This window comes from Patagioenas fasciata, chromosome 5 (assembly GCF_037038585.1).
Source record: "Patagioenas fasciata isolate bPatFas1 chromosome 5, bPatFas1.hap1, whole genome shotgun sequence".
Classification (NCBI taxonomy): Eukaryota; Metazoa; Chordata; class Aves; order Columbiformes; family Columbidae; genus Patagioenas; species Patagioenas fasciata.
The window spans coordinates 38,748,868-38,776,699 of NC_092524.1; the positions used below are offsets into that span (position 1 = coordinate 38,748,868).

Below are 27,832 nucleotides of genomic sequence, written 5' to 3' on the forward strand. Positions count from 1 at the left end.
CAAAACGAAACAACATCTGTCCTTACAGTCTGATTGTTTGTTCCATCCTAGTATAATTATTCTTGCATGACAGCAGCCCCTGCAGGCTACAGGCTTGCTTAGTCTACTTTGCCCTGAAAGCACATCCAGCTTTAAGATATGAAATCACTGCATCAGAACTGCTAGTGAACATTTACTTAGAAAGACTTAGTGCTACAGCACAATCACATTTCTATAACTATCTGGGATTTTTAAATAACATTTTGCCAATCCAAGTCAACCAAGAAATATTTGTGTTTCGCAAAATCTCAAGTCTCTGTCAAATCCCTGGAGCTTCCAAAAGGAAAAGTGATCAAGGTGGGCAAGACATTTTTCACTCCTCTGTTCCTTTACAGGAATGAGAAAGATTTCTTTTTCTTATGTTTGGTCATTATTTTAAGGCTTATTTGCAGGTTTCCTACCCACTGGCAACAAAATCTTAAATTGACATAGTAAAAGGGAGGATATGCTCTTGTCACTACCCCTGCAGATAGTGTGGGGACAGGAGAAAGTAAAAATTGTCTCGTCCTGACAGAAACCACATATTTTCTGCCACTGTGACCAAAAAGGCAACAAAGAAGATGAGCTCCCAAAACTGAAAAATGACTCAAGGAAGGTGAGTACACAGCAGAGAGGTGTCGCGTCTCTAATTCTAGTAACTTTTTCTATATTTTCCGTACATTTAGCGTTAAAGCAACACATATTTTATCTGCATTCCTGAACTAGTATATCCCTGGCTGAACATCTAATTTTCTCTGGTCTCTGTATCTGCAGAACTCCAGCAGGGCAGTAGGGCTTTGACAAAGCCACCAAGCTGTTTCCTTCTTTGGAGAGAGATATGTGATCTGCTTCGAAGACTGTCATATCTAGTTGGGTGTAAAAATACCATTTTTAAAACTTAGTGCTATAGGTATCACCATAATTTAACCTAATCTAATCAGAAACAACTAAAAAGAAAGATAGAGATTGTGTCTTGTCTGCATCTTCTAAGTAGCATAATTCAAAACTTTGATCACACAAGCCTTGGGTAAAATTCACATAGAAAAACCTGACAGTGGATTATCATTACTATCTGCTTTTCTGATCATATAATTGCAAATATTTTCTGCTACAAACATCATTATGATAGTAGTTGTAGCCTTTTACTACCTTTTTCCATACTACTCACACATCATGAAAAGAGTGACACCCTTTTGTTTCGTGATAAACATGAAAGTTCATTGCATCAGTCTAGTTTTCAATTGATAAGTTTGTCTTTTTTGAGTACTATATGCTTGGTGAAGTGGTTCTCTGAGTCAAGGTTCTCCTCCCATTTTCTACAGTATTTTTATTCTGAACTGTCCACACTTTCTGTGATCACAGAAGCTATGATTTATTATTTTCTTTTAGAGATCAGTTGCATAAACATTTCAGGTGTATTATTTCATGAAGTAAAACACAGTATTTTCAAAAAGAAGAAATAATAGTTGTTTCAGGATCAGTAACCTGATCCTAAAGTTTGCTTAAGTTTAAACAAGAAAAAAAGTTCATTGAAACCAGAGCCAGATTCCCATGCATTCTGTGTGCTTGAGAAATTGCTTTAGAGGAGCATTTGTTAAGGGACCAAATTCTCTGTTTTCGTATAGAAGTGCACAATAGAAGACTTACCTCTAAAGACTTATGGCTCTTAGGCGGATTCCTTACGGTCACCATTCCATTAGTAGGAGAGGCACTGAAAAGAACAGAAGCTGCAGCTCACAGTGAGCAAAGACAATAGCTGCAGAAGTCTTTGCCAAAATTATAGGTTCATCAGCTAGCCACTACTTTTTTCCAGAATAGGCCAAAAAGTTAGAAGTAAATTTTATTAATTCAATTCCATGCCTTCTAAAGGCAGTGTAGATCTTACCCTTGTAATGTGGAAAGAGTGCTGTCATGAGAAAATGTTCCTCGGCTTTTTCTTTCCATTTGTCTATGCTCAAAACCAGATCTTAGAATTTACAGGGCAGATGAACCACAAGCTGTAAGTTGTAGCTCATTCACTTCCATATGAGCTCCGGCCTTAACCATTTAACATTGCTATAGTTGCTCTGCGATGTGGAATGAACAGAAAAACAAAGAGCTAGAAGAAGGTAAAAGATTTGGCACTGTCACCTTGCAATTGGTTGGTAGCTTAAATGTCATTGTGCTTTTTAATGAGGATTTCTTTTTCAATCTTTGAAACCTCTTGTCTCCAAGTTGCGCTATTGCAAGAGTTAGCCAAGTTGAAACTCCCCTCTTTGTATATTATTAGTAAGACTACAACACCCTAATTCAGCTGCTGTTTTAAAAGTGCCATTTGTGAAAGAAAGAAAGAAAGAATAAAAGAGCAATTTGATTGATTGTTTATTTAATCAAATAGCCTAATTATTTTAAATTTCATGTTTTTAAGTTCTTTACTTATCTGTCAAGTTTTCATCAAGGGAATTATCCCTGTCACATCTTCACTATATTTTTGCTATCATTTCCACTCATTGGTTCATAAAGAACTGGACACACAGCAAACAGCACTAGTAACATCGAAGCATCTTCTAATTAGCAGGGGAACCATACATTTTTTGTGTCTATGCCAAACATCTGAGAGCTGGAAGTGAAGAGCTTTCCTTGAGAAGGCCTTCAGCACCAGAAATCCCTTACAACCAATAACCCTGAGATACCAGAAAGTGCTAGCACAATCCCCTAAAGAGCATAGTACTATGTGTAAAGGGATGTGGGCAGGGCAGCCAGGGGACACACTGATTTAGATGTCTCTCTTGCAACTTCCACTCATAGAACTTCTATGGACGTCCCAGTGGTGACTAAACGTGTTGTTCTGTTGTACATCTCCTCAGGAGGACAACTGCGGAAATGTCCCTCCCCTCTGTAAAATAAATCACCCCTGGATAGAGTGGGTGTAGCTGTTTGTACACTTCTTATCATACTAAGGATGTGCCAGTATCTTGACCTGTAAACCACAGGACCACCCAAGACTCCAGTAGCTAAACTGAAATGATTCAGTTATGATTTATTTTGGAAGGTTTCCTCAGCAATGTATTCACCCTTGAAAGAGATAAAGAAAACACATAAATTGGCCTGTTTAATCTATAAATGAAAAAAGTAGATCAAGTATATTACAAAAACTCTCAGAAATTACTGTGGTACCTCAAGGCATAGTGTCCCAAATTCCATACTTAGACAAAGACTGGGAAGTACACAGAATAATGCATAGTCACTTGACCTGAAAGGAAGGTTAAAGACTCAAAAATGGAAAGTAGAAAAAAGCCCATATGAAGAGCCTGGGGGAAAAAAAAAAAAAACACATAAAAATCATCAGTCCTGGCAAGAAGGCTTCGTATGTCTAGACTGTTTCCCCCTAGTGCAGTCTTCCAGACGAACAAATTTTGTGGAGTCTAAATCCTCTTCCTGGTCAGTCAAAAATTTTCTCTTTGGAGATCAGCACCCAAGTAGGACAAAAGTTTTATGCTATGGCTAAAGGTATTCACATAAACTTGTGAAGACAAAATTGTTGGAGACTCTACTGTGAAAAATATTCTACAACAAAACCTAAAATTATTTCCATTTTCCTTTCCATTTAGATGTCAATGAGGATTTCTGTTCACAGCTAAGAGTATTTCAAAAAGCCAGAACAGAATGACAAACTGTTTTACAAGTTCTGAAAAGTTCTCATTGTATGTAAAGTTTCTTTTTGAATTCTAAGTGTATAGTAAACTGTAACTGCTTGCAAGAAGCAATCCAAACCTATAATTTCGGATACTACAGTAAAATATATGCTCAGAAAGTAAAAAAATATTTACATAACAGCTAACAACAGATATTTTTCTAAGATCTAGCAGATCACACAGTCAGCTAAAAGGAATATGATGGAGTAACCGATGTCTTCTGATATTTCCCAAGAATACTAATGCCATAGCTCATTAGTACTGCTTTTTACACCAATAGCTGAAAAATATATTTGGTGTACATCATGTTATATTTGAAGGAAACCAGAAGGTCTATTTTGCCTTATTAAAATAAAATTAGAAGTCAGAAGTCCAAAGAGTCACTCCATATTCCCGCTGCTACAGAATATGTGAGAACTGTTAAGAAGAACTACATGATTCTAAAGGGAAATCAAGATTCATAAGGATTTGATAAGTACCAAGCAGCATGACTTACGCTTATCACAAGATCAATGTTAAAAATACACTAGTCTAACACGTTGTGGGAGCAGTGTTTACAGAACTTTTGAGTACTCAGAGAGACAGTTAAAGTCATTATGAGCTGCAGTGGTTGTTTCCTGAAATTCAGTCACTGATAGTGTAAGCCTCTATCGGTCAGGGATCAATAACAGTTTAACAGGCATTCAACATCAACCCTCTTTCAGAAAACCACAAATTTAAACAAACCCACAACATGTAGGAACCTTTTTTTCTCCTTTAAATGTAAACTTTTAAACATATGTTTTTAGCCAAAATGTTTGTAGACAGACAGATCTTGCCAGGTATCCACTAAAAGTCGGATATTTCCAACAAAGTGTGTAGAGCAGTTTCCAAAGTAGAAGACAGCTCTTGGACAAGCTGTACTGAACACTGATTAGACAAAGGGAGATCTCTTAATGTCAGTAGCTCCCAGGAGATGTCCAGGATCAATAGGTCAGAGCACCCTCATACCCTATTTAAAAATAGATAGCTACAACAGCTTTTCTTCTTGGCTGCACCCATTTAACTGTCTCTCTGAGTACTTCCAAGTTCTGTAAAACCTGTTCCCACAACACATTGGGCTGCACACAATCCACATTCAGTAAGCATCAGGTTTGTACTCACTATGCGAGTGGCTGATAAGGCAAAATAGGCATTTTATCCTCTGGTGTTTGTTTTTGGCATACGTTGAAAAATTATTCACCTTTCCTCAATCCACTTAGAGCTGCCTGTGTACAGCAGGAGGCGAAAGCATGTGACAAAGAGCTTTGACAGATGGGCCCTGGCAGATCTTTCTGCATTGATGTAAGATTTTACCCGCAGCTGACTGCTCTATTCTTTGATATAGCTTACAGTTCCTATAGAAGAGTCAGTAAAAAGCAATATATATCCACAACTCAGCCTGTGGCCATCTTAACTATTTTCTCTGGTGGCCATGCTAAGCCATGGGCATATATCTGATTTTCTTAACATCTTCGGTCCTTAACCTTCTGCAGAAATAGGACACAGGCATCCAGGGGTGATGATATACAAATTATTATAACAAGAATGGCCAGAGCTTGCCTGACAAAGCCACAAGATTAAGTTCAGCTTCTGTATAATACCAGATACATTTGCTATCTGGGGATTGCAGATATGTCCTGCATTGGCAAATGGACAGACATCTGTATTCTAATAGTTTGTTTGCACGTCTTTTTCCACATTAATTGCCTAAATAAAGTAAATATGGTTACTGACAGGGAAAGAGAGGGACAGGAATAGAGAGAAAGAGAGAGAGGCATGGACAGACAGGGAAGGAGAGAGGAAGGAAAAGAGAAGGAGAGGGGACAGGGAGAAAAAGCGAGAGTGGTATATTGCATGAGTATATATTGTAATCCAATATTATGTAATAGCTTCAATAACTTCCCCACCCAGAAGATGAGGAATGTAATCATTGGTTTCCTAAATTGACAGTATTTTACCTGAAAAAGGAGAAAAAGGCATTTTTTCAAAGTGGTCACAGGATTCTTATGGGACATTGTCTTAAGTTACATGTAGAGCCATACGTCTATGTAAACCGCAATTTTAAAAACCATTCTGTTCACCAGCCCATTGGTGGACGGAAGGAAGGAAAGAGATCAGTGGAGAGGAATGTTTAAATAGTTTCTTGTTTTTCACTCACAGGACAGATGGCGTGCAAACTAATGAAAAATAAACCCCCAACTGACATTGTACAGCAGCTGTGTAGAGTGTCAACTATAGGAAGAAATGTGGCCCACTGGATAGAATGTTTACTATAAATGAGGGAACTTGGGTTCTAAGCCTGGTTTCCTATTCCAAAAATACCTATACTTTTGTGAAAGGAGTCTCTGTGCCTCAGTTTCTTTTTCTGCAGAACAGGAACGGTTAGACATTTTACTTTATGAAGAGAATGGCAGAGAAATGATGAGAACTTCCTTTTTGTGGGAAAGCCCATTGAAAACACAAAATATCATACTTAACTAATGAGTGGTCACAGTGCTTACATGAGGAATACTGGACTCTTTCACTGCTCTAGATTTTTTTTTTTCAGTGATCAGAAGTAGTATGTTGTGATACTGTTAATGAGCCTAAGATTTTACCCACAACTCAAAGAAAATGAGATTCATAAACTTCAAGGTGGAGCCCTGGAACAGAGTCCATAAGTTGTTATTAATTTCCTGGGGAAAGCTTTACACTATTTTTCCAGAAGGCGAAGGTTTTCCTCTTTACATATTTTTTGGCCTGTAAAAATTTCTTCTTTAATGTGGTTGTCTTTCTTCTTTTTCAAGTTACTGTGCTAATACTGTTCTCTTCAACCTGTGTCTTTATGTGCCAATCTTTCCTCCTTTTAAGACAGCTTTTTCATTGTCCTGAAGCCCTGGGAAGAGTTCATATAACCACTATGATCACAACTTAGTCTGGGAAGACACAGTTGCCTTTCTACTTAAGATAAGTCAGAACACAATAAAATTGATGTGATTTCTGTCAGTTGCCAAAGGATCAGGAGTAGCTGCAGGGGTTACCTTGATTTTGATCTGTTACAATTTTTTCAAAACAGAGCCGAAAGAATCTCTCCCATAGCCATTACTTTTTTTTTTTCCTATCAGGCCCTTATGAAAAAAACACATTAAATTTTCAGAGGAGCAGTGAAGATAACATTGTGCCTCTCTCCAATGCTTTGGAGGCTATCAGCTTTGAAAGGAAGCATGTGCAAGTTTAAAGTTGCAATGATTGTACTCAACTATAGCTTCGTTGATATACCAGATATTCTGTTTATCCACTGGATTTGTGAGGGTGGAGAGGAAACACAGCTGTGATATAATTCAAGATGGTAGATATTAAAGAGTAAGATATTTCCCACTGCATTCTCAAATTCTCCCCTTTCTCTACAAGACTTCAGGAGTCATTCTCTCTGTGGGGATTTACACCTGAAGGAAACACCACCCATGCTATGGCATTCTCACAGGTAGCACTGTATATCTACTTCACTTAATATAGCTCTTTCTGCTTATTAATCTAAGGAAACAGTTAATTTCCCCTGAATATAACAGTTAAGTATTATGAGGTTTAGGAAATTTCTATGCTGTGTAAGATTTGTGCTATAAATTAAATCCTTATTAACCAGCTTGCCTAATATGTTCACAGCACTAAAGGACATGATGTCTTATTATGTTATTAATGATAACACAGAACAACATAGATGTCTTCTTAATATTACCCTGTGAAATAATTCCATCACTTATCTTGCTATCAATATTTAAGACTACATAAGAATATACATGATACTGGTCATATACGTAACTGTAAAGCACATCAGATTAGTGAATATAAAAATAACTGAAGAAAACTTGTTCATTGTCACAGTAGTTGTGGAAGCGATGAACTGGCAAAAATGCAATGTTAATCATACTGTACACCTTAACAGCTATGATTGGGCAGAAACGTTTCTCAGTTAAACTGTATGTGTCAGAGAAAAAACTGCACCAAACAACAAAGGAATATATTTTTTTTTCCATCACTCTTTTATCTTTTTTTTCTTCTTCTTTTGAACTAGATCCCCAGTGTAGCCCAGAGGATACTTTATTTATGTCCCTGCAGTTCAGGGTCTACAAACCAATTAATCATCTCCTGCCTTGTCTCATCTGCTGCAAATGAATGACCCCTCCTGCAATTTTCTTAAGTCTGTTTGCCATTATGTAGATTAATGCAATAAATACATGTGTGTACATGTGTGTGTGAAAAAACACATTTATAGAGTACATTGTGTTATATTCCACAACCAGCTTCATCCAGAATCTGTGATTTAGCATTCAGTATGTAGAAATGATTCTCCAAAACTACTAGGAAACGTGTCTGTGTTCTATTAAGAGGCATATCATTTTTTTACTTAAAAGCTCTAAATAGGTACCAGCTTACACTCTCTTTTGCATGCAATAATTCAAGTCAGATTTATGGTTTTATGTTGGTTATGTATTCCCACCATTCATACATGATGAGGTTAGAAAGTCTGAAATGAAGCAGCAGACCTGGACTGCTTTAGGTGTCGTCTTTGATGATTGCATCAGAAGCCAATTCTCTACAATTCCAAGTCTTTGTGTTTTACAGTTGAAAGTGTTTTGTCAATAAGTATGTAAAAAAATACTGTAAGTTTTTCAAAAGGTTAAACAAAAGTACTGTGAACCAAATTATGTAAAAAATCATTTTCACAATTAATATTGATGGACAGTTTAATCACTTGACTTGCAGGTTTAATCATATGACCTTTCCTGCAAGAACAGGATAATTTTTACTAGCACAAATAACCTCTCTGGCCTAAGTGGAATGAGTTGAGTTTGTGAGTATTTAACAGGGGATTTAATATTTCCAGGATCAGGCTCATATTCTGAAACTGTTTCATTTGTTGGCTGCTGAGCAGTATGCTCATATTTTCAACACAAACAAGCAAATGGGGTAGATTCCTGTCAGTCTTCAATATCTTAAGAGTTTTAGTTTAAAAAGCCCCAAGGAACAACAACAGAAAGAGCCCCAAAGAGGTTTTTTCTTAAAACTTTTGGCTTTTAAAGTCTTTCATGTCACTGTTTGGAACACAGTCATTAAGGTTTGATTCTGTAGATATTTTCCATACCTAGTTTAAGTCATTTGGTGAATAAAAAGCTGGAAGAAACAAATACATTTATAGAAAAGAATGGTACAGCATGCTAACTAAATTGAGCTAAAGAAAGGAAATAAGAATCCCTTAACAATTTCAGCTGCTTATGTCTGGTCCAGAAATTCAGTTCTTTGCTATCAGTTTTGATAAGCAGCCTTCCTCACCGATGAGGCTATAAGATGATAATGTCATTCAATAACTCTCACACCCTTTCCTGCTATTTGTCCAGTGCAGGAAACTAAAAGTTTTCTTGTCGTGTGGACACAGAGGAAATATCCAGCAACCAAATACTGACCCTTGCATGCAAACAGGTCCATATCCTCTTTCCGCCTGACAACTTCCTTCCTGCCTGCTAGGAACAAATCTACTCTTCATTTTTCCGGAGTTCTTTAGAGAGGCTACTCAGAAAGCCCTTGGGTAGGGACAAACATTTTATTAATGTAAACTTCATCTAACAGCTGGATACTTAGGGCAGACAGGCCCAAATTTACCATAGAGAATTGTTTGGTTAACTATAGTGTTGCTGCTGTTGAGTCACGAAATGCTCTGTGTCAGGAACTAATAAGAAGAGTTTACTGCAATGTCTGGCTTTAGCTTAACAAAGACATATTTGCATTTCTGACACTTTGTGAAGACTAGACTTAGGTAAGATGAATCTTGTTGGGTGTTTCCATGGCATTTCTCTGCATTAACGAGCAAGCGGAAGCCTTTTTCTGGCCATGAATGGAAGTTTCATCTCCTGTCTGACTTCTCTAAAGGCAGTCACTAAGACATAAACGCTGTCTTGAATGATCTTACTGATCATTATCATATATCTTCTTCTATAAATATTTAGTAATAGAACCTTAGTATAAAGTATGGTCTCAATTTTAAATGATAGCAGCAAACTTTTATAAGTGTGTCCCTCTGGTATCCACTGTCAGTGTATCCTATAATTTAATCTAATTTTAGACCTTATTTTGTATTGAATTATGACCAAATTATGAGATAAAAAAACAGAAAACTTGTATGTTGATATTCACTAATCTGTTATTGATGACCATTGGTATTAGAAATGAAATTGCAAAAGCATTATAATTACTGGCATCAATGATTATTTCTAAGTCTCAGTAGTCTCAGAAATTTCAAAGTGAAACAGATGAGCAGTTTTGCACACTGGGTTATGCAGAGGAAGGATTATTTGCCTAACCTATTAACTTTAAAAACAATATTACAGGTACCTGACAACTGGATACTTCAACTGATTTCTGTTCTGGCACCTATGTGCCTATACCAAAGATCAGATGGGCTGTGCATCAGCAAAACAGAAAAGCTGATTTTTTTTCCTAATGTGGCAAGCATCTTTACATTTTATTTTCCTCAACATTGCCTGGCTTCACAGAAAGCAAACGTGTGTTGGTTGGTTAGGTCCCAACAGGCATCAGCAGGCCGAAGTACTGCCTCTACCTCCTTCTGTTTGATTCTGATACAGAATAGAGACAGGTAGCATTTTTTTAGCACTGGGTTATCTCATTCAGCCTTGTTCTTCTGTAAGCAACATGGCAAGTCTGGACTTTGGAAACTCTAAAATACGAATCAAAAGAAGTCATTTCTGAAGTGTCAAGTCCTTATGTTTATATATCTACAAAGAATTTCAGAAAGAGCACCATGCATCAACATCATTTTTTTCCAGAGATTGAGATCAATTCAAGTTTGCAAGCTATATGGACAACCCAGAGAAGGCAGCAGTTTCTCTCTTCTTCCTGAGTTTAATTATAACCCTGAGTAACTCACAAGTAATTGTGTTGCCATAACATTCTGAATAATGAACTAGACAGAATTATGGCTGAAAACCAGATGAAAGTCACATCTAACCAGGCATCACAGAGAAAAGGTCTGTTAATCATCGTATCGCAAGTAACAGGGATGAAACTCTGACACTGTCGAATCCAGTGGAAACATTTTCATCATCAGGGTTAGGATTTCTCCTGAGTTTTTAATACCTTACTACTTATATGAATCTCACCAAAAGACTGGCTAGCCATATTTAAACTTTTTGTTGTTATTGCTTCAAAATACATGAACAAAAGCCATGTCACTGTGTATTCTGATTTAAAAATTAATTAACAAGTTTTACAGAAGTTGGTTTGTCCTCCAAAATTCTCCTTTGAAATCATAAAAAAAATATATTCAAAAAAGTAATACTGCTCATACATTTCTTATTAGTACTTCATTTTTTTTTTTTTCTGTATGTATTTTCCATTTTCTGATCTTGCTTTTAGTGTTCTATAAGATGATATTGTTACTGATCCAGTTGGTAGCTTTATGCCACTGCCAAACTATTAATACTGGCCACAGTCACACCTGTTGGAATTAATATTATGAAATCAAAAGTACTTTTTTGTTTGACCTTGCTAATCTTTTTGCAATTGTATCTATACAACTAAAGCTTCCTATTTTTCTTCCATTTGTGTAAACCACAAAATGAACACAATTTCAGAGGGAATTCAGACCGATGTTTGTTAACATATTTTTCAAAAAGCAATCGCAAGAAACAAGAAGATCACCTTACCAGAATATGTGTAAAATGAGTTAAGAAACTTTCAGAACTTTTATTGTGAGACAATATATATAAAAATACTATTTAAAAATACTGTCCTGTCTCTGGGTCAATCTGATATGCAGATACTTAATTATTGCCAAGGGCCTTTTTCCTTTGATGCTTACGAAAGGAAAAGCACAATGGCAATAAAACCTACTAGTTAGATTCTTTTTGCTAGAACAGAAGAATAGTACCATTTATTGGCCTGTAGTTCCATGTACTCTTTTAGTTGCATATAATGATCTTCAATTCCTGTGTAAATTGTTTTCGCATTTAAACAGCTGTTGACTTTCACCATTGAGGTGGTTGCATTTCAGCATTAAACTCTGGAGACTTCCAAGTAGAATGCAATTTATATATACATCTATTACTGCTCATCACTATCACTTTATCACTTATGTGCAGTAATAACAGTTAATATTTATGTTGGGGTTGAGCCTGGAGGAATCAGTCAGATGATGGCAACAGTAAAGTAATATAGATGGTAAGTACATGACTGTTACTCAGACGAAGTGCAACTCAAATAATATTCAGAAATCTGTTGTTTTCATGATACCTCTATGCACTTTATGACAGTAAAAGAACAAAATTAACATGTATTTTGCTATTTATAAAGTAAAGCACTACAGTGGATAGAACAGAGTTGCAATTTTCTCTTCTGTCAAGTTTAAGAGTATACTTACAATTGCCTAAAGGCAACATACTTTGGCGTTTAGTGGTGCTCAGGAGAAAATCTGTGATTTTTTTTTGCAGTAGATTTTATTTGTGCTCAAGGAAAAAAAAAAATAAAATCAAATAATAAGCCCCAGCTCTTAATTTAGACTAAGAACTACACATACAATATCACTATATCTTAATATTACTTAAATATGTTACATAAATATCATTCAATGGAAGAAGATGTATGACAGGAGGATTCTTTTCTGTAGTTTATATTATGTTGTAATTCTAGCAGTGTCATTATAAGATTTGAAAATAAAATCATAAATCATTAAGTCTTATACAAAGATGAATTCATTTATAAGTGAAAACATTGCCAAAACAAATTGCTGCCTTTAAATAAAGAATAAAATTACATTTGCAATTTTGTTTTTCAAAGCTATTCTATTATAGAACCGAAGACTGACAAGTCACAATTTCACTTTGTCTTTCTGATACTATTATTGTTATTGATTTTAATACACTTTGCATTGGCATACACCCCAAGTTAGGACAGTGCATTTACAGAAGTTTGCTGTCTTTCTATTTGATCAAGCCACAGTTGTCATCATAATTCTACCCTTACCTACATATTGTCTATACATTTTGAAAATCTAATTTCTTAATTCTGACTCATTTTTTCATCTTAAACAATTTTTTCTTTCTAGCCTTCTTCACATCCATACTTGTCTCATGTATCAATAGAGAAAATTGATGTTAAACATTTCACTTTGGCTATCCCACTAATTGTAAAACATCTGCGGGCTGCCACATTATGTTGTATCACGCTAAAAGCTTTCTTGTTTTCAAGTACTTTCATGATTCAACTTCTCTCTCCTTTTATCCACTGCAGATGCCAAAGACTGTTACTGTACTTCCGCAATTCTTTTCTAAGGACTTAAGTTTTCCTTGATACACATTTAATAAATCTGCTATATGACAAAAAACTGATAAGAAAATGGTCTAAACAAATTATTTCTTTAGCTAATAGCAGAAGAACCTTAAACTGAAGAAAATTATTTCCACTTTCCTCATTTTTGATTGACAGTCATCTTTGGCCAGGAATCTTTCTTGGGTATCTAAAGGGCTATTAACACAAATAACCAGCTATAAGAAATGGTAAGGTTTATAAATGTAACCAGTAATCAGATCTCTTAACAAAAAAATTATTCAGTGGTGAAGATAGATATTTTTACACTTCTAGAACTTTATTTTGTTCCATATTATTCAAGTGTGTCAGTGATGAAGCATGTCAGTGATGAGACTTCCCATTCTCCTATTTTCTTGTTAAAAAAAAAAAAAAAGAGAATTAAAATATATGGATCTTAAATCCAGGCTCCCAAATAGCATTGATTCTGTAGATAGCACTTAGAGTGAGACCATGAAGTCAGAGAGGTTTATCTGTATTAGCACAAAAAGAAGTCTCTCCTAAACTGACTGCAGAATTGAGAATGGGCATTTATGTGTAAGAGAAACTTGTGTATATCTGCTCTGTGCATAAGTAAAGTATCCATGTCTTGTATTTAGTATATTAATCTCATTTCTTTCCCTTTTTAGGAAAAAGAGGAGGGGAAGATTTTTTTAAATAATATTAAAATATGTACAGTGTATACAGATATATAAAACTGACTGAAGTTTTTGTGTGTGTTTGTGTAACAATAACTACCAGTAACTCTTTTCCTGAAAGTATCAAGCACATTGTGTCCATAATAAGTGTCTCCTGTAAAACCAACAGCTCTCACTAGCAGTGAATCAGGGCCACAGAGTGATTCATACAGTAGAATTTTCCAGGAGTCTCCAAAAATATAATAAAAAATAAGATAAAGAATATATTTTAAAATTCTCTTTGGCAAACAGATGCATTTCAATAACAAAGATAATACTTTTTAATTTGCCTTTCTAAAATTTGATAAACATGAATTTCTGCATTGATTTGGTTTCTAATGATCAGTAAGCAATCTTTATTCATCTTGAACTGAAAGGAAATGAAGTTATGAATTACAATGATAAAAATTGATTTCTGGCACACACAAAATTGTTTATCTTTATGGATGATATAATTAGACTCAACACCCACAAACAATGAAATTACATTTCAATACATTCTCTGTACTGCTTAGGTCATGGAGTCAATCATAAACACTAAGTGAAACAAAACATTCCTTTGGTAAATCAGAGGAAGTACCACTGAAATAACATAAGCAGCAGAAGAAAGCTTGGAGTCTTTCCACACTAATGTCTGATTATGTGGAACAATGTCAAAGAGCTCAACAGAGCACTTGTCCAACTAATGCTTCTGGCCAATTTTATTCTCTCAAAAATATTTAAATATAACTGGAACAACTGACATTTAAGAAAATTCAGCACATTACAGGACTGAGTCCTTTACTCATTGTAGAGTTTAGAGAACTTTTAGAGACTATTATAGATGCCAGAAAAATCCATACAGTCATTATTAACAGTGTTATATGGTGATACGACATATTGAACTTCCAGAAAAGAACAGTAGACCGATAAGGTTCATCAGGAATGCTACAGGCCTGAAGGCCTGTCATTGATAGCTGTGCAGAAAATGGCACTGGCACCATATTGTTTCTTTCCAGATATGGAAGCTGGAATCAAAGATATGTACAGCCTGTCTACATTTTGATTCAACCAGTGTGTTAATTGTACCTCCTCAACAGCTATCATCAGCTTTAATGTGCGACTTTCAACTACTCGGTCTCATATCAGAAGTTGTTTTGCACCGAGATCACTGTTGTTTATTTTGACTTTTTGGTAGTGAGAAGAGATGGTTTGGGATCACAAAGGATATGATCAAAATTCACCTTTGGTGGCATGGTCTACTTTTGTATGAACTATTACCAGACATGTAGAAGAGAAGTGGCAAAAGCTATGGTGACACAATCAGTCACCCATCTGTGCTGTTCCTGCTAATTTGATGTTATGACTAAAATGGAACCTGATCAGTGTGAGAAGATCAACACTTGCATCTGCCATGTTCCTGGCTGTTGGGACATCTTATTCACAAGAAGCATCATCTCTGGAAGGAATCTTATCCACTAAATATATTTGGGTTAATTTTTGATGAAAATGTCTCCAACTGCCAACACAACCTGATGCTAAGCATTCATGACTGATTGCTTTTCTAGCTGTCAAGACAAGCAGGGGCCTGCAGTGCCATTATAGAAATCCACAAAGATAAGTCTCATGTTCTGAAGCATGTAAGTGAACATGGTTTCAGATGTAGGGTAGAATGCAGTCAGAAAAAAAGCTACCTACGTCTGCTCACCCTTCACATCAGCAGCTTTCTGAAGGGGTTTTGAGTCACTAGGAGGATTCTTCAGAAGAACCACACTTTCAGGCATGAGATTGATGAGCCACTAGGAGTCTTCGATGTGCGAAGATTTCTTTCACCTACACTCTCTCCCCAAGGACATCTGATGAAGGAAAGACCATTTTAATTTGCTATAAACATTTCAAAGGAATCAAAGAGAAAAGATGCATCAATGGGAAATGGCTAAAGTAATGTCCCTGCAGCTTTTAGAAGCAAAATGCTTGCCAGATACATGCCTCCGAAAGTGAAGTTTGTTTTGTGCCCTTAAATGGATGACTTGCATCATCCAGAGAGATTTGAATGAATCTGGTGTCTTGTATTCAAAACACGTTAATTCATCCTTACTATGCAGTGTTTAAGAAGCTTACTCCTATGCTTTGTTTCTTGGTCAATACCTTCAATACAATATAAAATAAAAATGAATGTTTAGCCTAGTATGTCAGAGGTTTCCAGAAAAAGCTTGAAAAATCAATAGTGTAAAAGCATAAGAAACTTGCTTTAGAAAAAGTGTTTCTTTTGTGGCTCTTGGTAGAGAAAAAAACAGTATGATTTGTTCTTCTGAGAGTCCTACACGCGTGATAAACACTTCTTTTACTAACACATCATGTCACTTTTCTTTCAGCACGATAGGATGCACAGCTTATTTTTGCTAACTCTGTTAAACCTATGAATCTAAAATAACTACTGCTGCAAATTGGACCACTGTGATAGATTTTGTGTAGCTGCCAGTAAGACAGTTGCTGCCCTTGCAGCCATCATGCACCACCACTGTAAGGCAAGTGTAGGACTTTCCAAGAGAGCCCAGAATGAGATCGTTGGATGCATTAGGATCATGCAAGTTCAAGCTTCAGAAATCAGCTGCATAGATCAATTCTTCCGAGCCTTCTGAGAATGCATAGATGCACAGTGCTTCAAAAGACACTGAGAACTGTGTTCTTTGGAACCAGGTTTTGTGTGGTTGCTAGTAATTTTTCCTCAGTGAAAGTCATTACTCATTGATATACACGTGGACAAATTTGTAATAACAGATGGACTCAAATAAGCAGTGAAAGAAATTACTGTCCTAAATTAAAACATGGTATTCAGGATTTCAGTTTCTAGAATCAATAAATAATCTTCTTTATGTCTAAAACTACAATATATACAAAGTCATGACCAATAAATTTTTTACATGTAAAATGATTAGAGAATGTTATTTCTAATTCAATTTTATGTTTAAATACAGCAAGTTTTATTCAAGTAAAGATTTTGTAAAAAGCTTTCATGCATACACTAAAGTATGTGTCATAGCTGGACTAACATAATGGAGTGTTATGAGCTATTAAATTAATGAGTCTTGCCTAAGGAAGATGTACATCAAAGGCTAACACACTTTCTGATATGCAGGCATGCATTATTGTGTTACTTTAGATGCTTAGGCACATGGAAAGACAAAAATCTGCCCCAGTAATCTTTACTTGTAACATGCTTGTCTTTGGGCAAGGGAGGAGTGACTCCTGGTTCAGGTCCAAAGTTTATATAAACAATTTAACCACCAGGGAGTTGGTCTAAATGGTTGAATGACAATAGAAGTTACTCTAGCTGCCATGCTTAAATGCAAAGAGGGATGGAGTTGTGAACGGAGAAGAAACTAGCCAGAAGAGTATAAAAATAAGTAAAGCAGAGGACTTTAACTTATTATGTGTCTTGCTCTTTATTTTACTACACACATATCCTTCTGGTTTCATGACATCTGAACAACATTAGTTATCACTCCCATTGATATACTGATGAGCTGATTACAGCACCACTTTAATTGTCTCTGTATATGGCCAGAGATGCATAACCTTCTCTGTAATATACAGAACTGGTGTCTGATCCTCAAATTTATTTACTGAAGCAGTGACAACAGTCTTGATTCTTACTTATAAGTTTATTTTCACTAAGGTCATGAGATAACTAGAGTCAAATATGTGCAGGTTTAGGATCATTCTTAATAGTATGTTCACATCCAAGTTGAAGTAATCAATGAATGAATAAATACATGCTGGGTAAAGGAAGAACACATACACAAAGCATATATATTTTTCTCTTACAGAACTGAACATCTCTAGGAATTGTTGTAGTCTGCCACAGACATAATGCACTTTAAACATTTTCATCTCCATGTTTCTCAGTGCTACATTTTCCTACCGCTAATATACAACATGGCAGACTTGTATAGTGCAAAGAATAAAAAAAAAAGACACAAATACTGAAGAGTCTGTCATTATCTAATCACAGCTCAGTTGTTTATCTGGAAGGCATCACTGTTGAGAAGGGTGATGAAGGAAGGATTCATGTGTTAAGACATGTTATTGGGAATCTGAGGATCTGGCTTCTCCTTCTATTTCTTCAAAAGATTTCATGCTCAATCATCAGCATATCATTTTGGGTTTGAATCAATGTCGAAGATAATGACAATCTTTATTTCTTGGTGCTAGAAGTTCTGTGTAATAGAGATGGGTAATGGTGATGAAATTGCACCAAGAAGCTGTTATGCATTTGTTGTGATGTGCTTTCATATCCCCAGATGCCAGAAAATATAGCAATCTAATGTATTTGTTACTGGTGTTTTTTCCCATTTTGTCATCTGCAAGTGGACATACTGAATTTTAAGAAAGGCTTTGAAGGAGTACAGTAAGAATATCCGTAAAAAAAAAGAACTAAACACTGAAGTACAATGCTAGATCTCAGCATATTTCTGATACCTGAAACATTTCTTAGACACAAGAGTATTAATCATTCCAATATTTTAATTTTATGAAAGAAGTTTGACAAAGAAAAATACTGATACTTTATTTCATATTCAACTTTTGGTAGAAATACCATGGTGTGATATACTGCATAAATACCTAATATCAAATAGATTCTTGAAACTTACCAGTTATGTGTTATCATTCAACCTCTGTCTTTCTACTTGCATAGGAAACAATATGATGATCATTCATGGAGTAGAATAAAGTGGATAATACCTATAATATTTCCACTTTTTATATTTTGAAACTTCTTTCAGCTTAAGAAAATATATGGAGTGGCTTAAAGAATCCTTAAATATATTACTCTAAAACATCCCATTCTGTTCTCAGTTCTCTAGAGCAGGAAAAGCAGAATCTTCTATTTCTATGGTGATGCATCAAAGAATTCCTAACATATTTGATGCAGAAAATATTTATAAATGGAAATCCTACCATCACCCTCTCATGAGGTCTCATACACAGTTGCATTAGTAAAACAAAAGAAAGGAAGGAAAACTGTAGAAAAATACTGAATTAATAACTCTTAAAATTAAAAAAAAAACATTTTCAAAACAAATAACGCAATATGTATTTCAATTAGAGTGATGTAATTACAATTTCCCAGTATTCTGTGAGAAATCAACTACCAAAAATACTCTTAAATATATGAAAGTAGTATTGGGAAAGGTATACATGGCTACTGTTGACTTGCTGCTTAAAACTGTCATGCACATGGGCTTTCCATGCATAAAACTGAAGCATAAAAGACAACATTATGAAAAACCTTCTGACAAATTGATTAATAATCTTGAGCTGCTGAAGTTCAGCTGAGTGAGCAATTAAACATTCCAAACAGCAATAAACCTTCAGAGATAATTTATGATAATTTTATGCACAAGAGCTCAGTGGCTTTTTAATTTGATAGAATGTTAGTAGCATAGATTTCTAACAAGGGAGTTTCAGTGCTCCATACATCACTGAGATTACTTAAACATTTCAAATGTCGTTGATGAATGAAGTTTCCTGAAATGTGAGGAGATACAGAAGGTGTCAGAAGGTTGAGATTATTAATCATATCAATTATTGAAAGTGGATGCATTGACATCATACTCCCAGCTCATATTTTATAGCCATTATAGAGACAGAACAGAAATAGCAGACTTGGTGGACTGCAGAACAGTCAGGATACCTAGTGTCTTCCCTCTCTTATTCCAGCATTGTTTTTTCACCATGCAACATTACCACTTCCAGGTGTTTCTCTGAAAGTCATTCATAATATACAGCAGGAGAACAAGACCCATTGTATATAATCAGCTAATACCTGAAAAACATCCCATGCAGATCAAGAGAGAAAAGGCAGGGTAGATAAAATGAGTCTAAACTCGGGTTGCGAGAAATGCAAATACTGTGTCATTTTTGCTGAGGGAGAGCAGGTTTCCCTATATTCTTGCACATAATGTATTGCCTTTTGGTTGCTTTCAAAAAACTGCATAGGGTAGTACATTCAAACAAGTGAAATACTTTTAATTCCTAGAATATTTTTGCTTTGTTCTTTTATTTCTTGCTTTGGCAAGTAAAATGTAATGTTTTAATCTTGGATTTTTTTATATCCCCATGACAGTTTGAAATACACTAAACTAAACTAAAGTAAATTTTTACCAAGCAGAATCACAACCCTGGACTTCAGTAGGGGCAACTTTGGCCTTTTCAAGCAATTGCTAGGGGAAATCCCATGGGAAAGACTGCTTGAAGGTAAAGGGGTTGGTTAGCATTCAGGGACTGCTTCTACCAAGCTCAACATCAGAGCATCCTGACACGTAGGAAGCCAAGGAAGAGAACCAGAAGACCTGCGTGGTTAAACAGTGAATCGGTGGGCAAGCTCAAGAGGAAGAGTTTACAGATCATGGAAGGAGAGGCTGGCCACTTGGGAAGAATATAAGGCTGTTGTCAGAGGATGTAGGGAGGCAACTAGGAAAGCTAAGGCCTCCTTAGAATTAAACCTTGCGAGAGGTGTCAAGGACAATAGAAAGAGCTTCTTTAAACACATGGCAGATAAAACTAACACCAGAGGCAATGTAGGCCCACTGATGAATGAGGTGGATGCCCTGGTGCCAGAAGATACAGAGAAAGCAGGGTTACTGAATGCCTTCTATGTCTACACTGCCAGAGGCTGTCCTGAGGAGCCCCATAACCCTGAGGCCCCAAAGGAAGTCAGGACAACGGAGGAGTCTGCCTTGGTTGATGAGAACCAGGTTAGGGAGCAATTAAGCAATCTGAATATCCATAAATTCATGGGTCTAGATGGGATGCACCCGTGGATATTGAGGGAACTGGCTGAGGTCATTGCTAGGCTACTCTCCATCATCTTTGCTAAGTTGTGGGAAATGAGAGAGGTACCTGAGGACTGGAGGAAAGCAAATGTCACTCCAGTCTTCAAAAAGGGCAAGAAGGAGGACCCAGGTAACTATAGACCAGTCAGCCTCACCTTCATCCCTGGAAAGGTGATGGAACAACTTATCTTTGGCACCATCTCAAGGTATATCAAGGATAAAAGGGTCATTAGTCAATATGGCTTCACTAAGGTGAAGTCATGCTTGACCAACCTCATAGACTTTTATGAGGACATAATGAGGTGGACAGATGATGGCAAAGCAGTGGATGTGCCCTATCTTGATTTCAGTAAAGCATTTGACATCCTCGCAGCTAAACTGAGGAAGTGTGATCAGGTATTGAAGTGGATTGGGAACCGGCTGAAAGAAAGAAACCAGAGAGCTGCGGTCAATGGGGCAGAATCTAGTTGGAGGCCTGTATCCAGTGGAGTCCCTCAAGGGTTGATAGGGGGAACAGGACTATTCAATACATTCATCAACTACTTGGATGAGGGAATAGAGTGCACTGTCAGCAAGTTTGCTGATGACACAAAGCTGGGAGGAGTGGCTGACAGGTCAGAAGGCTGTGCTGCCATCCAGCGAGACTTGGACAGGCTGGAGAGTTGGGTGGGGAAAAATTTAGTGAAATATAACAAGGACAAGTGTGGAGTCTTGCATCTGGGCAAGAACAACCCCAGGTTCCAGTATAAGTTGGGGAGTGACCTGTTGGAGAGCAATGTAGGTGAAAGGGACCTGCGGGTCCTGGTGACAGCAGGATGACCATGAGCCAGCACTGTGCCCTTGTGGCCAAGAAGGCCAATGGAATCCTGGGGTGTATTAGAAGGGATGCGGTTAGTAGGTTGAGAGAGGTTCTCCTCGCCATCTATTCTGCCCTGGTGAGACCGCATCTGGAATATTGTGGCCAGTTCTGGGCCCCCTCAGTTCAAGAAGGACAGGGAGCTGCTGGAGAGAGTCCAGTGCTGAGCCATGAAGATGATGAAGGGAGTGGAGCATCTCCCGTATGAGGAAGGGCTGAGGGAGCTGGGTCTCTTTAGCTTGGAAAAGAAGAGACTGAGGGATGACCTAATTAATGTTTAGAAATACGTAAAGAGTGAGTGTCATGAGGATGGAGCCAGGCTCTTCTTGGTGACAACCAATGATAAGACAAGGGGCAATGGGTTCAAACTGGAACACAGGAGGATTCACTTAAATATGAGAAGAAACTTCTTCACAGTGAGGGTGACAGAACACTGGAATAGGCTGCCCAGGGAGGTTGTTGAGTTTCCTACTCTGGAGACATTCAAAACCCATCTGGACACATTCTTGTGTAACCTCATCTAGGTGTTCCTGCTCCAGCAGGGGGATTGGACTAGATGATCTTTCGAGGTCACTTCCAATTTCTACCATTCTGTGATTCTGTCATTCTGTGAAATAATGTAAAGTGGCCTTCTTTATAATATGAACAAAGATAAAATCTCTACTTTGAACAGAACACCGAAGCACTCAGCACATGTTTAAGAGAACAACCAGTTGGTGAGATTTTATTTGTTTTTTACATTACTATAATGATTCTGACAATAAATCATTTCACATACCCAAACAGTTATCCTTTCATGCATGCAAAGAATAGAATGCTGGAAAATGGATGCTAAAGCTTAGTAAAAAAAATGTTGCTAGAAGCAGAACAACAGCCTGTTACTTAGACTCCTTTGAGTGAGAGATCACTTCATTTGTGTAAAGCATTATTAGTTAAAATACTCCCCAAAGCTTAGGACCTATGCAGACAGTTTGGAGAGTAATAGGTGGGAGAGTGGGAGTGTTTGCACAGACCTTGCAGCTTCAAATCATACTTCAGACTGGAACTATTAGTCTTAGGTTAATGAAAAGAGTTGTCTGACCCTTTCTCTTCTGCTTCATTGTTTCAAGAGCTGACTCCTGCACAGCTCTGAATGCAGTATCAGCTCCTTCAAACAACTGAAAATCTCCCACCCTTGTAGAATGAAGTCAACATCAGCAGAAGAATCACAGAAGTTGATAAAGAAGTTTCACAAGCATGATGATACTGGATCTCCCACTAGACATTACTGAACAAATGCAACAGGGTTAGCAAGCAGCTTCCATGCTCGCCCAAGGACAAGTAGGTATGAACTTGTGGCATTGAGGTTCTCTTCCTTAAAAAGCTCCAGCTGAGTCATTAGTTTCACTCCCATCTAAATAAAGAGAATCCTTTTCCCAAAAGGATATTAAAATAGGTCCAAACAGCAGTCATGGAGGAAAATTCCCTGGAGAGAAAAAGAAAGAACTCCAAATTGTGCGAACAAAAATAAATTGTCAAAAAAAACCCCACAACTTAGAAAACTTGACCCAATTAAAAGGTTAAGAAAGTGGATTTGTTTTACCTTGAGAATGAATTGGAACAGTCCTAAAACACAAAAAAGTTAGTATAAATAGCATTATATTATTGTAACCTCTAGTACGTTGCCACAAAGTGAAATATTGAAAAGCAAGCAAGCTGTTGAGAAATTTCTATTATTAGCGTTGTTTAACAAAAAGTTACTCAATCAGATTTCATAAATGCTAAGAACATCTTCAACCCTCTCTCAGAACTGGGTATTGACCTAGGTAACTTTTCATGGTCTGTGTCTCTTTGCTTCAATTTAATGACACATAATACATAGTTAAAGCTGAGAACATTAAGTATTATATAATTCCAAATGAGATATCAAAAGGCTAAACCATTTACTCTCTTATGCACTGTTAGTCATTTGGGTGGCTTGCACAATCTTGTAACCTCAGCTTTTCTGGATTATCAAAATGGCACTTGCCTGACTTCCTGTGAGCTTCCTCAGGAACTGGTCAGACTGGTAGGTAGGAAGAAAGCAAAAACTGAGGTGATCAAAACGTCATCCTTTCTAGAAATCTCTGATTCTCCTAACTCTTTCTTCTGAAATAGTTTAGTTAGTTTTGTTGGTTTTGTTGTTTTTTGTTTGTTTGTTTGTTTGTTTTTTGTTTTGGTTTTTGGTTTTTGGTTTTTTTAATCTCAAATGGGTCAAATTGTGTCACTAAAAAGTTATATACCACATGTATGGTTCATGGCCTGTTCAGTCCCATGCTCACAGATCTCTGTGACAATGCTTCCTGGAATGCAAAGCAGCCAAAGTAGCAGTAACTCCAGAATATATGGAAAGTTTGCACATCTAATTTTAATGCACTCAAATACTAGTACCTAGTAGAAAAAATGGTTCACCAGGCAGTCTGCTGACACAGGACAACATTTTCAGTCAAGTTCCACCAGTTCAGTTAGTTAGTCTTGATGAAATTTCTCTCAGTTACTGAGAAAAAGCTTCAAAACTTGTCTCTCTTCAAAACACCAGAAAAAAATGGGTATCTCTAAGACTTTGTGTATGCAAAATTAAGGGAGACTATTTTTTTCCTTTTTTTTTTTTTTTTGAGTTAATGTGTATGGAAAAAGAGCACTTGACATTTTTTTCTTCAAAATTATTTGAAACAAAATAATCAGAAAAAAAAAAAAGGAAAAGTGCAATTCTCATCTGAACATCTGTCTTGACAAATTTGGAGAAAAATTTAAATCTCTAATTGAGAAAGTTTAGTCTGGCTTGGTTTTGGTGGAAGTGTCAATGCACCGTTACTTACAGAGATTCTTCTGATGCTTCCATAATGTGCCAATCAATGTTAAAAAGTACAATTATTTGTTTGTATTCTTGAAGAGAGACATATAAAACAATTTTTAAGTCCCATTTTATTAATATGTGGTAAAGAAAAAGAAATACTAATAATTTAGTCAACTGTACTATAGATATGAAAAGTAGTGCATACCTAAAACTTGTACCTATAATACTCTTTCAACACCAATACTATAGTTCGGTTTTGGCAGCTACATTTGTTATTTTTCAGGCAAAGTTGGCAATAACTCGAAGTCATGGAAACATTGGGCAAACTCCAACAGCCCTTTCTTAGGCAAGATGTCTATTTAAATACAAGATTTAAACTACCGTTTAATAGGATAAAAATGGATGACCTGGATGAGCGGAGTATCTTCAACTTCCTGCAAAATAGGATAGTCTTCTCGTTTGCAATATTTAATGTTTTGATTTCCTATTCGTTGCTGAGGCTGTAATGAACATCAGTTATTACACAGTGGTTCAGCTCCAATATAAATCACTTAACCTCCCCCTCTTTATTGATTTATATTAGCATTTGTAGATGGCACTCATTGTCTTTATGGGGCCTGAGATCTCACAGTAATTAAGTTCAAATTTAAAATAAATAATGTCATGCAGTATGGGTTGTTGAAATATCATGCAAGGTTTCTTGTCCAATGCCTACATTTACTTTAGACCTCATCTCATTCCCATTCTAAAAATTCTAACTAGACAAACCAAATGAAAGCAAACAAATAATCACAGCAAAAAAGAACAGCAGGGAAGGCATGCATTTAGTCTTGAAATGACTACGTGATGGATATGTCAAAATTGTAGTGTCAATATCATGTCAGATGTCACTTTTTTTTTTAGTGGTGGTGGTATTGTGTGTAAGCTTATCCAACTCAGTTTTATCTTTCTCCTGAAAATATTTTCATCATAACTGGAGAGCATTATATTATGTTATGTTATATTATATTATATTATATTATATTATATTATATTATATTATATTATATTATATTATATTATATTATATTATATTATATTATATTATATTATATTATATTATATTATATTATATTATATTATATTATATTATATTATATTATATTATATTATATTATATTATATTATATTATATTATATTATATCTCCAAGTCCTCCAATGCTAATAGCTTTCATGTAATTCTCAATTAATTCTGTTGATTCAAGACCACAACTACCCTTAATAGTAAATGGTAAGCATTGTGGTCAGTAGCATAAATATGGACTGCTGTGAGAAAACATTTTTCCAAGCCTTGAATGGCAATCTTTATATGCTGCAGGAACTGACACCAGTGCTATAGTTCTTTGTTAATTGGATCTTTGCTAAATTATTACTTTCATAACAACTATCAAGATATAAGTATTATAAATATTATTTAAAATGTTATAAATATTACAAAAGTATTATTACATAAATATTAGAAATATTATTTTTACATGTTCCTCCAGAGCATTTTTCTAATTTGCATAGAGCATGCAAAAATTAATTCAAATTGGAAGCCCTCACACAACTGAAGACTTTCAAGGAACACTTTATAACTTAAACTGAAAATCTCAACTGGATGTATTCGGAGAATTTAAAAAATGTAGGAAACAACCACTAACTGTGCAGCTGAGCCTTAAAATTCTTGCCTAAAAAGAACATGGTACCTGACTCTCCTGCTCATAAATCAAGCCTGAGCCCTAAGCCTGGGCAGAGATTTCTGTCAAGGGATGTGCTGAAGCCACAGTTTAAAATACTAAGTGGGAGAGAGTTCCTGTGCCAGCCCACAGTGCTGCTGTGGCATGGACACCTCTTTGCAGCCTCCCTCTTTTCATGTGTCTCGTACCTTTTGCTTGTCTTTTATGCTTAATTCTAAGTGTGGGTGGACACTTCTGTAGTGGGACATGCTGAAGCCCCTAGTGAAAAGGATGTGAGTGGGAGGATTCTCACAGAAGTCCCTACTCTTTTTCCTCAGACTTTTTGCAGCACCGCTCTTCCTATGGATCTCATCTCTCTGTCAGAGTACAATAAAGGCAGTTGCTGTTCAGCAGGGAAGCCAGGATGTCAGCCCACGGGTCGGGGTCAGAGTACAGCTCAACAGGGTACAAGCCCAGGCACAGGCATGGCTGCAAAGTAGCTTCAACGCAGCCCAGGCATGAGCCAAGTATCAGAGCCTCTGCTGAATGCAGCTGCAAGGCAAGGAGGTGGAACACCTGCTGCAGCCTCTTCCAGCTCTTCCTTGGAGAACTTGAAGGCCAACTGAAGCTACTCAAACAAGTCTCACCTGTCAGAGCTATCCTCCCAGGAGCAGCTTGGGTTTTTCTCCTAACTAAGCCTGAGCCTTGCTGGAAACTCCTGCCATCCCCAGGGGAAAGTCTGAGTAGAGAACACCTCATAGCAGCCCATGTTTTGCTTTGGCTGCCTCTTTCCAAGGGCACCAGCTTTCTCCCTCTCCCTGCCGTAATTCTAGGCTCAACCCTAAACCCAATCTCAGAGGTTTTAGTACACTGTTCATTAAGTCTTTCTGTTATTCCTCGAAATGTAATTGTGCTTTTAAGAAAAACACAACTAAATGAAAGACTCTGCTTTTCCTTATCTACATTATATTTTATTATTGTTTTAAATGAAACATTATCTATGTTTATGGTATAAGTGTGTCACATGTGAGCTTTATTTCCTGGTAGGTTATGCTGTACTTCCATTATTTTTTTTTCCCTCAGAGTGGTCTGTAGACTAGTCTTTGAGATCTCAGTTTTCAGAATAGCACAAATTTCCTACTGTGATTCAGTAGTTTAATGTAAAGACCATAATATTGATCTTATTATTTTTAACTGCTTCTGCACAATAATGAGGTAGTGTAAAATAGTTGTATAATTGTATAAGCCGAAGCTATATTTCTAATTTGAATTTTTCAATCTCTTTTTAGACTTTATTTTAGATTCACATTTGTCTTTATCATGATGCTTCTTTAATCATTTATACTGATTATCTTACTTATAGTTGTAAATCATTTCCAACCAATAAGTTATTCTGGATTTTATGGCAAGAAGAGGGGACTTATTGCATCTGATTCAAAGCCATTGAAGTTAAATGAAAAATCCAGCTTTAGGACTAATTAGAAATTGTCATTTAACTTCACGACTGTTTTTGTGATGCTGCAGATTGATCCCAAATCATTCTCTTGGACATTTTTGATACTCCATGTGAAGGAATTGAATTGTGCTGTCTAATTATTGTTGGTTTACTAAGTGGCAAGGCATTGTTTCTGTGATAAGTATTCTGACAGAATAAAACTGTTACCGAATTTTACAAATACTTGTCTGAATGTTGTATTTAATTTCAGCACACACTAATGCCAGTGAAGCTTGATTGCCTCAGTGTCTGCAGGAATGAATACAAAATAACTGCGAATATTTCTGAATCCGGTTCATTTTCAAACTAGCATGACTATCGTACAGTTAGCTTTTTGTACTACCAGCCTATCTTTAAATATTATGATTTTTTCAGTAAGAACTGGCACACAGCTATAGTTTTACAG

At 36.3% G+C, this 27,832-nt stretch overlaps 1 long non-coding RNA gene across 1 annotated transcript; it reads left to right on the forward strand.

The window, feature by feature from the left end:
* The first annotated feature begins 280 nt into the window (after positions 1–280).
* Positions 281–27,542, forward strand: LOC139828006 (uncharacterized). The gene is made up of 3 exons (XR_011739166.1): positions 281–336; positions 554–634; positions 26,270–27,542. It is a non-coding gene; the product is annotated as an uncharacterized lncRNA (long non-coding RNA).
* The last annotated feature ends 290 nt before the right edge of the window (positions 27,543–27,832 follow it).